This window comes from Betta splendens, chromosome 1 (genome assembly GCF_900634795.4).
Source record: "Betta splendens chromosome 1, fBetSpl5.4, whole genome shotgun sequence".
NCBI lineage: Eukaryota > Metazoa > Chordata > Actinopteri > Anabantiformes > Osphronemidae > Betta > Betta splendens.
The window spans coordinates 21,032,388-21,051,337 of NC_040881.3; the positions used below are offsets into that span (position 1 = coordinate 21,032,388).

An 18,950-nucleotide genomic window follows, 5' to 3' on the forward strand; every position below is an offset into this window, starting at 1 on the left:
TGTTATCTGTCCAGCTCCCAGGTTGACGTGACATTTTGAATATTCCCTTAGGAACAGCTCGAATAAACAGTTTACGCAACAGATTCTGCGAACCCAGATTCTACGAACCCAGTTAAAGCAAACCCTTTCACCCCAGTCACTGAGGACACACGAACCCATCTACTCTCTGTACTTCTCTCATAAGCAATGATCAATTTTACTGCTAAAAGTAAATGTAAACGTCTGTTTCCTGGAGTCTATCCCAGATGCTCCCCAGACAACGACCCTGCCAAACTGCAAGGGTTGAGGGACAGTCACTGCATCTTAACCTGACCAGAACATATTGTTCACTACCTATATAATACTATATAATATGATAAGAATAAGAATATGAATAAGAAAACCTTTAATAGTCCCGCAGTGGGGAAATTACCTCTCACAACAGCAGTACAGATGAGCAAGAATACAGGTACAGAACAGTTTGTGTTGGCACAGTACAAAGCAGTACAGTACAGTTAGAGTGAGTATGAGGTAATTGCAGGGTTATTGCACAGTAATGGGTATAAGATTTGTACCGGTAACAATATACATGATTGTTCACAGATTTACACAAATATTGTGCAGAGCAGGTTGCTATATAAACCACTGATGCAGTGGGTGAGTGACTGTGGTGGGATGTGGTCAACAGTTCTGATTGTACAGTCTGACAGCAGCAGGTAGGAAGGATCTACGATATCTCTCCTTCACACAGCGAGGGTGGATCAGTCTGCTGCTGAAGCTGCTCTCCAGAGCAGACAGTGAGTCCTCCAGTGGGTGAGAGACCTGGTCCATGATGGATGTCAGTTTAGCATGATACATAAATATACTACAAATCCCCTCCTCATGGGCATTTTAATGCCCATCAATCTTGAATGCGAGCGGCCAAGAAAGCTCCTCTTTGACTCATCATACTGCATTATATTAAATAGACTTCAACATTAAGATGACAAAGCAAAGTTAAAGATTCACAAAATCTGTGGTGAATTGAACACCTAAGTGTTGTGAGTCTCCTCCCAACCTCAGAGGGCGGCACTGAGTAACTGTTTCCTTCCGGAACATCATTAACTTGGGGACTATTTAAGTGGAGGATGGAGACTCCTCCAGTTGTCAGTGTGTTATGGTGGACTCTCAGTTTGCATCTGGCTTCCTGTATGACGGTTGGTTTTGTGTTTAGTTTGGATCGTGAACAGCCCTGTTATTCCTATTTTGCCTACTCAGTGCAGCGACCTATTGTGTCCTAGTTTTGTTTGGTAGTGGCTTCTGTTTTGTATTATTCCTCTGCCTAGTTTGTTTGGTCCTGTTTCGCAGTGCGCCTCAGTTTAGTTTATGCACCTTTTGCCTACTCTGTAGTGACCCTTGGTTTTGTGTAGTATAATAAATATATCGTTTTGTATTCTGCCATCCTCGCCTGTTACTGCTTTTGGGTTCTGCCCTGTCTGGTCTTGGTAATTGTAACAGTACACACTGACCAAACATGGACCCAGCAGCAGGAGAGGAGGCCTGGCAGGTTCCGAGCCTTCGCAGTGCTCGTTTGTTACTTGACAGCCCACGCACTACAGCCCGTGCTGAGGCCTTGCGTACTCTGCGGGAGATCGGCAGTGAACCAGCGTCTTTAGAGACGATCCCGTCTTCCCAGGTTAGATTAGCCCCTCCCGACAGGTTTTACGGGGATGCCTCTCGTTGCCAGAGTTTCATTACCGCGTTACGGCTAAAATTTAGAGTAGAAGCGGGGCTGTTCCGACCTGAAGGGGAGAAGGTGGCGTACTGCATCTCGCTGCTAGGAGGAAAAGCGCTAGAGTGGGGTGCGGCGGAATACGGGAACAACTCAGCCTGTGTCGCCACTTTCGAGGGATTCGCAGAGGAACTCACTTCCCTGTTTAACCCTGTCGCGCATCGCCGAGTGGCGGCGGCCAAACTGTTCCACCTGTTTCAAGGACGTTCCTCATTAATGGATTACGTGGTACAGTTCCGCACGCTGGCGGCTGGGTTGGATTGGAGACAAGAGACCTTGTGCGATCGTTTTTATGACGGTCTAGCGGAGGAGATCAAAGATGAGTTGGCGGGGCACGTACTTCCGGATAGACTGAGAGATCTTGTGGCGCTGGCGGTGGCGATCGGCCAGCATTTTGCACAACGCGAGGCGGAGCGGGGAGCGCTGCGTCGCAGCGTCAGCCGACCTCCATCGGCAGCAGGGTTTTCACACCACAGCGGAACCGGGCAGCTTCAGCCGTTCATTCCAGGACGAAGAGCGACGAGCGCAGGAGCCCAATCTGCAGCCGACGCGGGGGAATTCCCTACGTCACGTCGACGTCATCCGTCTCCGCCCACCCGCCAGGTGCCGGGGGCTTTTCCCCAGGGCGCTCTCATGACAGAAAGGGAGGAGCCAATGGAGATCGGACGAGGTCACCTGTCGACGGAAGAGAGACGGCGTCGTTTCAACTCCGGACTGTGTTTGTACTGTGGGGGTCCGGGTCATCGCGCTAACCAGTGCGCGTTAAACGGCAACGCTCGTCAGCCGGTGGAGAGGCGCTGACGAGCTTCACCGTGAATTTAATCTCCCTCTCCAAACCATTGTTTCCAGCCACTCTGTCAGGACCTCTGTCGGCGCGAGAGCTTCCCGTGTTTGTGGATTCCGGAGCCGAGGGAAGCTTCATAGACAGGCAATTTGCTCAGGAGCTGGGGCTCAGGCTGGTTCCAGTACAGGACCCCGTGGTGGTCCAAGCGCTGGACAAACAGGTCATTCACCGCATCACCCATCGCACGGCGCCGGTGAGTTTGACTGTGTCGGGAAATCACAGGGAGGAACTTTCTCTCCATGTTTATGATTGTAAGGAGGTACCTGTTCTGCTGGGCATGCCGTGGTTACGGACACACAACCCACACATTGACTGGGCAGCGGGGAGAATTGTGGGTTGGAGTTCTTTCTGTTTGGCTAATTGTTTGCGGGCGGCGGGGCGGATCATTAAGGAGCCTAAGGTTGAAACTAATGCAGAGATCGACTTGACCCGGGTTCCTGCATGTTACCATGACGTGGGGGCCGTCTTTGATAAGGCTCGCGCTACTTCGCTTCCGCCTCATCGTCCATATGACTGTGCGATTGACCTCCTGCCGGGTTCAACGCCGCCGAGGGGGAGAATCTTCTCACTGACTAAACCGGAGCGAGAGGCTATGGACCAGTACATCGCGGAGGCACTTCGCACGGGGCTCATCCGTCCGTCATCATCACCCGCGGGAGCGGGGATCTTTTTTGTAGGGAAGAAGGATGGCGGTCTCCGTCCCTGCATAGACTATAGGGGCCTTAATAAGATTACTGTACGTAATCGCTACCCACTTCCCCTCATTGCATCCGCTTTTGAACTTTTAGAGGGTGCTACTATTTTTACTAAGTTGGACTTACGTAACGCCTATCATCTTGTCCGTATAAGGGAGGGAGATGAGTGGAAGACGGCATTTAATACTCCCACGGGGCATTACGAGTATTTGGTCATGCCTTTTGGTTTGACAAACGCACCTGCGGTTTTTCAGGCCCTGTCATGGACTCAGTCACTGCACCATTGTTTATGTTCATTTCCGGGTTTATGTTATTGTCACTTCCTGCCTCAGCCATTATTAGTTACTGCCAGCTTTACTTCCTGCTCCAGACCACACACCTGTTCCTCATCTAGCCATCAATTGCTACTACTTAAGCACCACCTCTCACCCCAACCGGTTGCCAGATTGTCTATGTGCATTAGCCAGCAATCCAGCGTGTATCCTCTTGATCTTGAACCTGTGTATGACCTTGCTTCTCCTGACCCTGACTCTTGCCTCGTCTATGATCCTGCCTTGCCGTGAGTTGACCCTAGCCTGCCTTGTGACCACCCCGCTTGCCTAAACCCTGTCTGTACTGTACCTGCTTGCTCAGTGTACTGACCTTCGTTTTGCCTGACCACGAATTAAGTAAACTGCGTTACCACTCAAGTCTTGTCTTCGCTGTGCATGTGGGTCCGCTACCTCGGAAGCCGTGACAGGCCCTTGTAAATGATGTCCTGCGGGATATGGTCAACAGGTTTGTCTTTGTCTATTTAGATGATATTCTCATTTTTTCCAAAGACCCGTGACAACATGAGGTGCACGTGAGAGCAGTTTTGATGAGACTCTTGGAAAACCAGCTATTTGTGAAGGCTGAGAAATGTGAATTTCACACAGCTAAGACTTTGTTCCTAGGGTTTTGTTTGGAACCAGGGAAGCTGGCGATGGATCCAGGAAAAGTGGCGGCTGTGACAGATTGGCCGGAGCCGAGGGACCGTAAGCAGCTGCAGCGGTTTCTGGGGTTTGCCAATTTTTACAGGCGTTTTATAAGGAACTTCAGCAAGGTGGCGGCTCCTCTTCATGCCCTCACCTCATCTAAGGCTCCGTTCGTTTGGTCGGCAACCGCGAAGGGAGCCTTTGAGCTACTGAAGTCCCGATTTACGTCTGAACCCATCCTCTGTCTCCCTGATCCACAGAGGCAATTCATAGTGGAGACGGACGCCTCCAGCACCGGAGTGGGGGCCGTGCTGTCACAACGCAGCGAACAGGATGGTAAGGTGCATCCATGTGCATTCTTCTCCCGCAAACTGAACTGCGCAGAGAGGAACTATGACGTAGGCAACCGGGAGCTGCTAGCAGTTAAGCTGGCGTTGGAGGAGTGGAGACATTGGTTGGAGGGGGCAGAACAACCTTTTATGGTTTGGACGGACCACAGGAACCTGGAATATATCAAGACGGCCAGGCGGCTTAACGCGAGACAGTCCAGGTGGGCTTTGTTTTTTGCTCGGTTCAATTTCACCGTATAGGCCCGGCTCCCAAAACGGGAAGCCGGATGCTTTGTCTCGGAATTTTGAGGAGGTCACAGAGGAGGAGCCGAGAGCAGAGGAGGACCGTATCCTGCGCCCGCTGACAGTGGCCGCGGTTACCTGGGACCTTGAGACGAGGGTGAGATCCTACAAACACTGGGTGCCCATTCCTGCTGGCTGTCCTCCTCGTTGCTTGTTTGTTCCGCCTCCTCTGCGCACCCAGGTTCTACGCTGGGGCCATGATTCGCGGCTGGCATGTCATCCGGGGGGGTCCGACCACGCTGGCGCTGGTCTTGCAGCATTACTGGTGGCCTTCAATGAGACTGGACGTTCGACGTTATGTGGCAGCGGCAACGTGTGCGCGAGGAACAAGACGCCACATCGCGCACCCGCAGGGTTGTTGCGTCCACTGCCAGTGCCGTACCGGCCGTGGTCACACATCTCAATTGACTTTGTGTCAGGTTTGCCACCGTCTGAGGGTAAGACCGTCATACTTACCATTGTGGATCGCTTCTCCAAGCTCATCCACCTCGTTCCTCTGAACAAGTTGCCCACGGCCAAGGAGACGGCGGAGCTACTAATTGTCCATGTGTTCCGTGTACATGGCATTCCAGAGGACATTCTGTCTGATCGCGGTCCGCAGTTTGTCGCAGCTGTTTGGCGGGATTTTTGTGCAGCGCTGGGTGTCTCCGCCAGCTTGTCGTCTGGTTTCCATCCTCAAACCAACGGACAGACGGAGCGCAAGAATCAGGACGTGAAGACTATGCTGCGGTGTATGTCATCCACCAGGCCGGCGTCTTGGGTCCGGCAGCTTCCTTGGGTCGAAGACGCTCACAATACTCTTCCTTCCCAGGTGCTGGGATGTTCCCCTTTTGAGGCTGGCTATGGCTATCAGCCCCCGTTGTTTCCTTCTCAGCAGGTCCAGGGGCTGGACGGGTCGGTGGGAGCCTTCATCCGGCGGTGCAAGGCGGTTTGGACCAGGACCCGCGACTTCCTTCTCCGGGGCCAGACGAGAGCGGCCATATGGGCTAACCGCCGTCGGTCTCCAGCTCCGGAGTATCGAGTAGGGGACAAGGTCTGGCTTTCCACCTCGAACCTGCACCTGAAGGGAGCTAAGCGGAAGTTGGCACCCAGGTTTATTGGACCATTTGAGGTGACCAGGGTGGTCAATCCTGCGGCGATGAGACTGGCCCTCCCTCCCTCCCTGCGCGTTCATCCTGTCTTCCATGTATCCTGTTTGAAGCCGGTGGTGGACTGTGATCTGGCGCCCGCCTCCGACCACCCTCCGCCCGCCCGGGTGATCGACGGGGGTCTGGCTTATACGGTGCGGGAGTTGCTGCACTCCAGACGGCGGGGCAGGGGGCTCCAGTACCTGGTGGAGTGGGAGGGCTATGGCCCCGAACACCGGCAGTGGGTGCCGCAGAGGTTCATCTTGGACAAGGGTCTCATCGGGGACTTTCATCGGAACCATCCTGCGGAACCCTCCTAGGTCGCCGGGGGACGACCGTTGGGGGAGGGGCTCTGTTGTGAGTCTCCTCCCAACCTCAGAGGGCGGCACTGAGTAACTGTTTCCTTCCGGAACATCATTAACTTGGGGACTATTTAAGTGGAGGATGGAGACTCCTCCAGTTGTCAGTGTGTTATGGTGGACTCTCAGTTTGCATCTGGCTTCCTGTATGATGGTTGGTTTTGTGTTTAGTTTGGATCGTGAACAGCCCTGTTATTCCTATTTTGCCTACTCAGTGCAGCGACCTATTGTGTCCTAGTTTTGTTTGGTAGTAGCTTCTGTTTTGTATTATTCCTCTGCCTAGTTTGTTTGGTCCTGTTTCGCAGTGCGCCTCAGTTTAGTTTATGCACCTTTTGCCTACTCTGTAGTGACCCTTGGTTTTGTGTAGTATAATAAATATATCGTTTTGTATTCTGCCATCCTCGCCTGTTACTGCTTTTGGGTTCTGCCCTGTCTGGTCTTGGTGTTTGTAACACTAAGCTCTTCTTTCAGCTCCAACAGGTGATCCTCCCACGCTGCCTGTAAACAAGTACATTCAGTAACAAACCTCACAGTTTTCATTCTACATAAGTGTCCTCTTTATCACAACAGATTCTTCACAGACTCCACACCAACCACAGTCAATCATGAAGGTCTGTGATCCCACGTCATCCAGCATCTGTAATTCAGCTCATGCACGGGCAAATTCAAACATCAGTGTATATCAACGATGCAGCTAAGGGCGGCGCTCCGCCCACACCCTATAGCCGTGTTGGTCAGCGCAGCCCCACAATATTAGGTGGGTGAGGATTGTTTGAGGAGTGTAGCTGGAAGTGGAATAATTGGACTCTCCATCAGCTCCTTCGGCTCCATCGACTCCTCCTTCGTCCGTCACGGTTGTACTGGAAGCTGTGGCACTGCACCCTCTGCGTTGTCCTAGGAACCTCATCTGATGCCCTGCCTTTCTGCTAGCGACCCAGTTGGCCCAGCTTGCCTTCACGTTGAACACAGAGTCCCTCATTTCTGGACCGTTCAGGGCTCCAGCACACTTCTGCTGCACCATCCTCTGTTCCCCCTCAGACTGGTGCTCCAGCTGTGACCTGAGAGCTGATAGCTGAGAGGCAGAACGATCTGCACCATAGTGCAGCATAAACCATCCTGAAGAGCTAGGGTTAGGGTTAGGCTGAATAGAACATATAGTTTGCTTTTTTTTTGTTCCAGGTCGTCGCTGTAGAAATCAAAAGATCAGAGAATATAAAAACCCACCGTCGTAGCAGGTCATAAGAGACACCCTCCTCTGATACTGAAGTAACCTGTGGATGGAGGTTAAGAGTAGGAGAGAAGTTGGTTAGGAAAGAAAATTAGTTTAAGCGAGATGTTTACGCTGACACAGTTTCTCCACTGCTGCTCTGTGAAGAGAGAAGGGCTGAAGTTGTTAATGTGAGCTTCCTGTGTACAACAACACACTGAAATGCAGAATGAAAATGGTTAAACCCTCATTATATAAAATCAACAGCAATAAAACATCGTTAACACGTGTCATGGTCAGTCCGTAGAGCATATATCAGTCAGTCATGTCACTGTCATGAGCTCAGGGTTTCTTGTTTTGTTTTTTTTTATTTTTTTTTATCGTGCACGTGAGCTAAGAGAGAAACCTCTTGCTCTATGAGAACTATAATTTAGAAAGGCTAGCCTGTGACCTTGTTCTGCTAAATGAGTCAGCAGTGTCACTCAGGGCCCATCAGTGATCCGGAGTTTGATCTTCTTTGTCCTCTTCTTTCCTGCAATGGAACAGCACAGCTTTACTGCGTATATTAATCATCTGTTTCACATAGAAACTTGGTTGATGCATTAAACACCATTTCGTCAAGCAAAGCTTCGTGCAATGTTAGTCTATGCGTTCGGCATATTTTTACAAGCTACACACTGAAATGCAATGTTCACAGTACTTTTTCATCCCTCTATTGTCATTATCACATTTACACTTCCCTTTTCATTCACTCCTCGACTTCCCTTAACTCCTTTCCTCCCTCACATACCCTGCTCCTGTCACTTTTCCTATCACTCCACAATGAGTCCCGCTGTGAGATCATACTCCTCTGTAGCGTACGCTATTTACAGTATATACCAAATCAAATTTTGTGCTTCAAGTTCACCAACTTGGGATAAACCACAACAGAAACAGAATTGTCCATTCTCACAGCAGATGCCACACACACAAGTTCCCCAGTTACTAGGGACCGTCATAAAGCAATAATCAAAACAATTTTTTACAATACATTTTCCCCCCTCAATAGACAGATAACTGTCCATTGAATTTGAAGCCGATTAAATCATTAAATTAAGATGGATGGATAAAAGAACACTAGCAAAACCCTTAAAAGTAATTTCCTACAATTATTTATCCTACGTATTTATCCTTACCAGGGATCATCATCAATCCCTGAATAAAACTGAGTGAAATTAAGGACGATGTCAATAGAAGGAACAAGAATGTTTAGACCTTAATAACTACAACATCAACACGAACTAATCTCATTATGAACACAGAATCATTGCGTTGTAGGAAACCTTATTGAATTCAAGAAGCACTACAGATGCATGCATTAAGTGACTTTATGACACAATTAACGTAAAGACTAAATAAGCTGAATCCTCACAAACTATCAGAAATGACAGATGGACATAACTCAGCCTAGTTAACTGTTGGAAACGCAAAGCTATACCCTAGAAATTCAAACAACCCCACAATTATTGCTACATCTAATTATAATTCCCCTGTGACTGTCAGAGTTTGTAGTGACAACGTAACAGCTGTGGATGATAACTGAAGTATTATAACCTATTAAAGAAAGTCCATATAAACCCACATACAGTCAAACCTCTTGGAGGATAAAGCACCGTCACTGTTGCTGCTCAGTCTCTTCCCCAGACCTCCTCCTTCTATGCCGTAAAGAACACCACAGCCCTGTCACATTTGTTTAAGGCCTGCAGACTGATGACATTTATGTTAACTGTTAAACTGAGACCTGGTTTACCCATTTGCTAAATGTGTCTTCTGCTCTGTTGGAATATATTAATGATAGTGATGATAAGATCTGAGTGGAACCTCATCAAAACATGTCAAGGCGATCATTAAAACTGCAGCCCCACTTAAACAGTAGACGTACTGTGCAAATCCTAAATTTAGTGCAGTGAACTGTAACTGCTCGTAGCAACACAATCCATTTTTATTATAATACTGTACTATAGAAGGCTAAGCATTGTTGCAACAGTTACACCTTGCAGGTTCCGAATGGTTAGGTTTTTCTATCTATTGGAGAACTGGCACAGTAGCAGTGAAAGGCACACCTGGTTTTAGTCACCTTGAAGTTTAATGTTTTCTGTAACACATGAGAGCATGATGCGTTATACTAGCTTACATACTGTAGGGATCAAACTGCTGTTTACTGTATGAGGGAAACATGTACACTCTCCTCATTCCCTTTTTAGCTGATTGACCTCCTCAGATACTTCACTCACTTTATGGTATGTGGGAGGCACTTCCTACAGTATTAAGGCTTGTCTAGTGAAACTTCCTTACCTCAATAATGAGAATGAGTCTTTACCAATATAATGAGACAACTGTCTACAGTTAGTGTTAGTTGGAGAGATGAAATGAGGCATGTCTCAAAGTCTGGTGCACACAGTCCCTTCATCCACATACTTCAATTCACATTGTTTTTAACACCGTCACCCACTGAGCATCAGGTGGAGCATTTGTCAGCAGAGTGATTGAATTGGGAACTTTATCTTGAAATATTCTCTATACCTTTGTCTTTCCCTTGCCTAGTAAAATTGGCATATTTTTAATTTTTTCTCTGTTGGCAGTTTTAAGGACTAAGTCATTCTCACCAGCCGACTTGTTTATTTTGTTTCCAAATTTTAGATATTTGTCTGAGTCTCAAAGTACTAAAGTGTGCATCAAGGTGAAGTCACAGATTCAGAGGCATCTGGCTTTTTGGCTTTTGATGGAGCCCATCAACAAAGTTCATGAATCCTGCAGGTGTCTGGTCCTCTCTAGTAACCAGCTGAGGGGCCTCCACATTGATCAGCGGACCCCTTTGGTCTCGGCACTCCTCGTGAGCCTCGTAGCCAATCAAAGCAATGGCTTCTTACGTGACCAGTCTTCCTACAGCAGTAGCATCTCATGCCTCCTTTGTGGCTGCCTCCTGTTCCTCTGCCTTTGTCTGCAGGGAACCCTCCTCTCCTCATAGGAGGTCGTCTTGACCACCCTCCTGGTAGAATGTACATCACCTGAGGTGTGGCCATGCCTGGTGGTGTAGGTGGGGTCTGAGGCACGCTGGCTGGTTGAGCAGATACCATCCTCGTCTCTCTTTTCTCCCCCTCTTCCCGCTGCTGCTGGCGGGTTGCTTCTTTCATTGCCTCCTTTGCCTGCTTCTGACGCAGCTCAACAGCATGAACCACATGCTCAGTTATTTGTTCTAGTGACAAGTTGCAAAGTCCCACAGTGTCATTCAGATCATTCTGTTCCGGTTTTGAAGGCCAGGGCAGATTTTGACACTTTGCCCCTTTGACCAGCGGAGGAAGTCCATCAGAAACCTCATTTACCCGTTCGTCACCCACACACACTGATTCCTCATCTGACTCAGCCCACAGTGATCGAATTGCTCTGTCACGCAGATCACTTTCACTGCAGGAATTTCCAATTGAGATTTTCTCTGTGTTTAAATAAATGTCGGGCAGTTCTAACAACTCATCCCTTTTCACTGCCCTGTCTGTCCCTTCTAGATCAGCTACAGGGTGAACTGGCTTCTTCGTCCGTAAAGGTTTTGTTTCTTCTGCATTCATCTGGGATGCATCTGAAAGAGACTTCGTTTTAGAGATCTGATTAAATTGATTATCCCCACATTGAGTCGTCTTTTTGCCCATCATTTTTGCACAGTTAATAAACAATTGCAACACTGCATTTTTTTTTTCCCGTTTAAGGCCTCGCTTTACAGATTTGTCTTTTATCTTATAGGTTTTTATAAAACCCTGCATCTCTGCACACTGCCTCAGATCAAATGTCCCCTCTGAAGGCCAGGGCGACGTGGATTCATGTGTCCGCTTGCTCCATTTGTGTGAGCATTTCTGAATTTCCTTCATCAACACCTCGACTGGAGACATGTTCCCATCCACAGATCTCATTATTAAATATGTATCTTTACTGAAGATATGATTTCAACCCCTAATTACACCTAATTATACTTGTAACTGAACTAATCTCAATCAGTGTTCATAACTGAAGTAAGTTCCCTGTCTTTACAACCCATAGTTAGTGAAAAGCAACATAAATATTAACCAGTTAAATTGTAATTAGACGCTCTTCCTTTCTGGGTATCTTGGTTTTACCTCTGTTTTAAGCAACTGGCCCGATAATCATTCCTAGTGACTGTTGAGCTGATGAGTTTTGATTTGTTCTGCATTAACAAGTAAGTCTGATGCAAAAATAAACCAAACCACTGCAGAAACGCCCACTTCAGAGCAACTGCTGAAATTATTAGCATCTTATTGGAGCTGATCATGAGTTTTGTTTATATTACTAGGTTTATACAAAATCAGCGTAAATGAAACACTTGATTTAACGTGATAGTGATGTCACATGCTGTGCCTAACCCACATTAGGTCACAAATGGTGGTCTTGCTCATGAGAATGCAGGTGCTACAGACGCGTGAGCAGAAAGACCTTTGATATAAATGGAGGAATGTTTATTAACTTTGCCCAAATAACCTAGTTAACCTAGAACCAGACAAAAATGGAAACTGAAAATGAAAAAATAGAAGCTAAATCCCACCAATACACACTGACAGAAAGTATAACCAACACGCTGCAGACCACTACTAGTCCACTAGCATGTATATCGCATACCCCTGTGGTTCTATTCTCACCTACTGTATTACTAACATTTATTCTCACCTAATACTAACCAGGCACTAATAGTCTATACATACATACATCTGATCTGAAAAGTTGGTGAAAACTCAGGGGAGGGGTGAGGCGGAGCCTCAGACAGATGGAGGCTCGTAAGTACTCTGTTTGTCTTTGTACCTCCAGTCTGATTCTGCTCTTAGAGAAGCACACGGCTGACGGCTCTGAGCCAATTTAGAAGCGTTAGAGTTACAGTAAAATTCCTTCCTCTTCAACCGACGTAGTATACGTTTTGAAGTTTAGCTGCTGTCCATTACACTAATAGTAATAATAGGAACAAAACTAAGGCTTTAGTGCAGTCTGCCAACTATGTGTCTATGTCTCTCCAATGCACACTCACACACACACACACACCCGAGCCTAATGCTCTGACCAGTACGACACACACACTGAGCCTAGTGCTCTGAGCAGGAAAACACACACTCTCTCTCGGGAGCGTAGACAACAGAAGAGGCCCACAGCTGACGCCTCCACACCTAATTTAGAGACCGCGCCTCAACTTCCCCCTTTTTTATTATTTTAATAAACAAAGCAGCCGCGGTCTTTACACACCGTGACCAGCTTGACCACTCCCAACCACAGTGCGGACACGTCGTCACAAAAAATGCACTAAAACACTCAGATTACGTCAAAATGATTATAAAGGTACAAAGAAAAGTGAACACAATATAGGACAATCAAAAATGTTACAGTATTAAACTACTACAAAAATTAAAACTTCGTCGCCACCTGGCACCAAGCCAACGTCTCCCCCCAACTATCTGAAAACACACGTATGAGGTCTCTGTCTAGTCCACACACACACACACACTCACTCCCCCGCCCTCCTGCTCTCTTTTCCTCTCTCCCTCACACACACACACACACTCCTTCTGCACCGGAGGAGTAGAGGAGCCTCTGTCAACCCAGCCTACTCAAATTTAAATCAGCAACAAGCAACTATTACGCCGTTTAACTTCACATACGTATATACACAAATACACACTTGATTAAACTTCATACATTATTGCCAGCACACTTCATATGCATATCACAGAAAGCACTTTTACTGATTTCCCTATGTCTCTCAGGCCTCACAACTCATGAGAAAATCTACACTTGGATTGATCAGTCCCAAGCTTAATGTAGGTCTCCTCATAGCACATAAACCTACAGTGCCTTAAATATATAAGCATATATATATATATATATATATATATATATATATAAATTTGGTCTAATTTGGTGAGTAAAAGTCGGCTTTTTGGTTCACTAAACTGAGGCCGCACCGTAATCTGACGCTGTTACTAATCCTCACCTTAATTTAAGAACCACTTGAATAAATATAAAACTATACTATAAACTATAAAATGGTAGGTAGAGAGTGTCCAACTTACAAAAAGGTGTTTAGTATATGTTGCCAATTTGGGTTCTTTTTCTTGGGCCTGCACTTCCAACGTCAGTTACCGTACTTACACAGCCTTAAATTTATTTTAGACACATACAGACTATTTAAGACCTTTATTTAGAATCTCCCAACGTCGTCTATCAAAGAGTTAACATGTAAGTCAACATTTAGAGGTCAATAGGCCATGTCATTTTCTATTTCCCCACAATAAAAGCAAAGCACAGCACACAAATAAAGCAGTTGGTTAGTTATATTTATATACAGCAAATTATACAAGCAAATTCTCCACTGCCTCTCTCTGCTTATTCCCACACAGATTGTTTTCTAGAAATAGCCGAATCAGAATTTAGAATCTTCTAATGTAACCAACATTTGCCCACACTGCCCCCAACACAGAGAATCGTCATATAAGAGCTTTAAGCGCATCTCACCTGTGGCCACCAGTGACGAGTCGTCTCGGGCTGAGTGCAGTCGGGCACCTGTCAGTCCAGACCCGGCTTTTCCTGCCTGCTTGGAGTGACGCCAATTTCTGTCGTGTATTTTCTCTTCTCTTCGACCACGACAGAGATTTCACAAGAACTCAACTTTGAAGTTTAAATCAATAGCATACAAATTTATTATACATGACAAATTAAATCAATCAGATAATGATTACATAAGAGTAATAGCAAGAGAGGCAGAGACCGAATTCACCTGCTTGTTCCTCTGCAGAGGGAACCGAGAGGTCGGAAAAGGTCCGCTGTGTGCTACCAGTGGACCCTCTGCGAAGCGCTCTAAAAACCCCAGCCTGTGAAGGCCTGCTTTTAACCGCCACCTAAAATCTTTCCACATGTCCAAAAAAGGACGTGTAGATGTTTTTCTCGGCCACTCGGAAAGTCCTGGCGCTGGGCCGTGTTATCCACGTCCAGCTCCCAGGTCGGCGTGACATTTTGAATATTTCCTTAGGAACAGCTCGAATAAACAGTTTACGCAACAGATTCTGCGAAACCAGATTCTACGAACCCAGTTTAAGCAAACTCTTTCACCCCAGTCACTGAGGACACACGAACCCATCTACTCTCTGTACTTCTCTGTACTTCTCTAATAAGCAATGATCAATTTTACTGCTAAAAGTAAATGTAAACGTCTGTTTCCTGGAGTCTATCCCAGATGCTCCCCAGACAACGACCCTGCCAAACTGCAAAGGTTGAGGGACAGTCACTGCATCTTAACCTGACCAGAACATATTGTTCACTACCTATATAATACTATATAATATGATACATAAATATACTACACATAAAAAAAAAGTAATAAAAAACACAAGATATTAATTGCAGAAGATACCTCATAAATCGTCCAATAACTGCATAGAATAAGAAAGAAAACACTTTTACAATAACACGGTGCAGTATAATGTAGACCTGAGCAAAAAGTGCCCCCTGCTAGGGTTAAGGAGAAATGAAAAAAGCTTACAGCACCTGGTATTCCTAGGCAGTCTCCCATCCAAGTACTAACCAGGTCCGCCCCTGCTTAGCTTCTGAGATCAGACGAGATCGGGCGTGCTCAGGGTGGTATGGCCGTAAGCGAGAGCAGAGAGTGACAGGATCTCTTTTAAGCTTGGCAAGCCACGCCGTTGCATCCACTTGCCTGAATGTGGCGTTTATAAAGGACTTAGGACATTTTGGGACGTACACAGAAGGTGGCCATTTTGGCCTTAAACACAATATCCCCTTTTTTTGTAATTTGCTCTCCCTTTGAACAAAACAACTAGAGAGAAGCCAAAATCATTACTTGTAATGTGTCACCGACCATAGGCATGAACTGTTAACAAAGCAAAAGCAGCACTGTGACTGAAAACAGAAAATTCTTGCAGGTAATAGCGTCTGTTGTCTAAGAACAATGCAATTATTGAGTTAACAAATAATTGAACAATCTAGGTGAAATGTCAAATACATAAAACAGAAGTAATAAAAACAAAAGATATTGATTGCAGAAGATACCTCATAAATCGTACAATAACTGCATAGAATAAGAAAGAAAACACTTTTCCCATAACACGGTGCAGTATAATGTGGACCTGAGAAAACAGCAACCCCTGCTAGGATTAAGGAGAAATGTAAAAGCTTAGATTACCTGGTACTCCCAGGCGGTCTCCCATCCAAGTACTAACCAGGCCGACTCTGCTTAGCTTTCGAGATCAGACGAGATCGGGCTTGCTCAGGGTGGTATGGCCGTAAGCGAGAGCAGAAAGTGACAGGAGCTCTTTTAAGCTTGGCAAGCCACGCCGTTGCATCCACTTGCCTGAATGTGGCGTTTATAAAGGACTTAGAACATTTTGGGACGTGCACAGAAGGTGGCCATTTTGGCCTTAAATACAATATCCCCTTTTTTGTATTTCGCTCTCCCTTTAACAAAACAACTAGAGAGAAGCCAAAATCATTACTTGTAATGTGTCACCGACCATAGGCATGAACTGTGAACAAAGCAAAAGCAGCACTCTGACTGAAAACAGAATATTTTTGCAGGTAATAGCATCTGTTGTCTAAGAACGATGCAATTATTGAGTTAACAAATAATTGAACAATCTAGGTGAAATGTCAAATACATAAAACAGAAGTAATAAAAACAATAGTTATTAATTGCAGAGGATAGGTCATAAATCCTATAATACCTGTATAGAATAAAAAAGAAAAAACTTTTCCCATAACACGGTGCAGTATAATGTGGACCTGAGCAAACAGCCCGCTCTGCTAGGGTTGAGGAGAAATGTAAACGCTTACAACACCTGGTATTCCCAGGCGGTCTCCCATTCAAGTACTAAACAGGCCCGACCCTGCTTAGCCTCCGAGATCAGACGAGATAGGGCGTGCTCAGGGTGGTATTGCCGTAAGCGAGAGCAGAGAGTGACAGGATCTCTTTTAAGCTTGGCAAGCCACGCCGTTGCATCCACTTGCCTGAATGTGGCGTTTAAAAAAGGACTTAGAACATTTTGGGACGTACACAGAAGGTGGCCATTTTGGCCTTAAACACAATATCCCCTTTTTTGTATTTCGCTCTCCCTTTAAACAAATCAAATAGAGAGAAGCCAAAGTCATTACTTATAATCTGTCACCGACCATAGGCATGAACTGTGAACAAAGCAAAAGCAGCACTGTGACTGATAACAGAAAATTCTTGCAGGTAATAGCGTCTGTTGTGTAAGAACGATGCAATTATTGAGTTAACAAGTAATTGAACAATCTAGGTGAAATGTCAAATACATAAAATACAAGTAATAAAAAACACAAGATATTATTGCAGAAGATACCTCATAAATCACACAATAACTGCATACAATAAGAAAGAAAACACTTTTCCCATAACACGGTGCAGTATAATGTGGACCTGAGCAAACAGCCCACTCTGCTAGGGTTGAGGAGAAATGTAAAACCTTACAGCACCTGGTATTCCCAGGCGGTCTCCCATCCAAGTTCTAAACAGGGACTGCTTAGCTTCCGAGATCTGATGAGATCGGGCGTGCTCAGGGTGGTATGGCCGTAAGCGAGAGCAGAGAGTGACAGGAGCTCTTTTAAGCTTTCAAGCCACGCCGTTGCATCCACTTGCCTGAATGTGACGTTTATGAAGGACTTAGAACATTTTGGGATGTACACAGAAGGTGGCCATTTTGGCCTTAAACACAATATCCCCTTTTTTGTAATTCACTCTCCCTTTAAACAAATCAAATAGAGAGAAGCCAAAGTCATTACTTATAATCTGTCACCGACCATAGGCATGAACTGTGAACAAAGCAAAAGCAGCACTGTGACTGATAACAGAAAATTCTTGCAGGTAATAGCGTCTGTTGTGTAAGAACGATGCAATTATTGAGTTAACAAATAATTGAACAATCTAGGTGAAATGTCAAATACATAAAATACAAGTAATAAAAAACACAAGATATTATTGCAGAAGATACCTCATAAATCACACAATAACTGCATACAATAAGAAAGAAAACACTTTTCCCATAACACGGTGCAGTATAATGTGGACCTGAGCAAACAGCCCACTCTGCTAGGGTTGAGGAGAAATGTAAAACCTTACAGCACCTGGTATTCCCAGGCGGTCTCCCATCCAAGTTCTAAAGAGGGACTGCTTAGCTTCCGAGATCTGAACAGTGCTGCTTTTACTTTGTTCACAGTTCATGCCTATGGTCGGTGACACATTACAAGTAATGATTTTGGCTTCTCTCTAGTTGTTTTGTTTAAAGGGAGAGCGAAATACAAAAAAGGGGATATTGTGTTTAAGGCCAAAATGGCCACCTTCTGTGTACGTCCCAGAATGTTCTAAGTCCTTTATAAACGCCACATTCAGGCAAGTGGATGCAACGGCGTGGCTTGCCAAGCTTAAAAGAGCTCCTGTCACTCTCTGCTCTGTCTTACGGCCATACCACCCTGAGCAAGCCCAATCTCGTCTGATCTTGAAAGCTAAGCAGAGTCGGGCCTGATTAGTACTTGGATGGAGACCGCCTGGGAATACCAGGTAATCTAAGCTTTTACATTTCTCCTTAATCCTAGCAGGGGGTGCTGTTTACTCAGGTCCACATTATACTGCACCGTGTTATGGGAAAAAGTGTTTTCTTTCTTATTCTATGCAGTTATTTTTACGATTTATGAGGTATCTTCTGCAATTAATATCTTGTGTTTTTTATTACTTGTATTTTATGTATTTGACATTTCACCTAGATTGTTCAATTATTTGTTAGCTCAATGACTGCATCGTTCTTAGACAACACACGCTATTACCTGCAAGAATTTTTTGTTTTCAGTCACAGTGCTGCTTTTGCTTTGTTCACAGTTCATGCCTAAGGTCGGTGACAGATTATAAGTAATGATTTTGGCTTCTCTCTATTTGTTTGGTTTAAAAGGAGAGCGAAGTACCAAAAAGGGGATATTGTGTTTATGGCCAAAATGGCCACCTTCTGTGTACGTCCCAAAATGTTCTAAGTCCTTTATAAACGCCACATTCAGGCAAGTGGATGCAACGGCGTGGCTTGCCAAGCTTAAAAAAGCTCCTGTCACTATTTGCTCTCGCTTACGGCCATACCACCCTGAGCATGCCCGATCTCGTCTGATCTCGAAGGCTAAGCAGGGTCGGGGCTGGTTAGTACTTGGATAGGAGACCGCCTGGGAATACCAGGTGCTGTAAGCTTTTACATTTTTCCTCACCCATAGCAGGGGGCGCTGTTTTCTCAGGTCCACATTATACTGCACTGTGTTATGGGAAAAGTGTTTTCTTTCTTATTCTATG

At 45.7% G+C, this 18,950-nt stretch overlaps 1 non-coding gene and 5 pseudogenes across 1 annotated transcript; 2 read left to right on the forward strand and 4 right to left on the reverse strand.

The window, feature by feature from the left end:
• Positions 1–15,127: 15,127 nt before the first annotated feature.
• On the reverse strand, positions 15,128–15,246 carry LOC114864024 (5S ribosomal RNA). Its single transcript, XR_003787212.1, has one exon. It is a non-coding gene; the product is annotated as a 5S ribosomal RNA (ribosomal RNA).
• A 536-nt stretch (positions 15,247–15,782) lies between these two features.
• Positions 15,783–15,900, reverse strand: LOC114864331 (5S ribosomal RNA; annotated as a pseudogene).
• Positions 15,901–16,434: 534 nt separating this feature from the next.
• Positions 16,435–16,553, reverse strand: LOC114864139 (5S ribosomal RNA; annotated as a pseudogene).
• A 536-nt stretch (positions 16,554–17,089) lies between these two features.
• Positions 17,090–17,203, reverse strand: LOC114864388 (5S ribosomal RNA; annotated as a pseudogene).
• Positions 17,204–18,076: 873 nt separating this feature from the next.
• LOC114864342 (5S ribosomal RNA) lies at positions 18,077–18,194 on the forward strand (annotated as a pseudogene).
• Positions 18,195–18,732: 538 nt separating this feature from the next.
• On the forward strand, positions 18,733–18,851 carry LOC114864134 (5S ribosomal RNA; annotated as a pseudogene).
• The last annotated feature ends 99 nt before the right edge of the window (positions 18,852–18,950 follow it).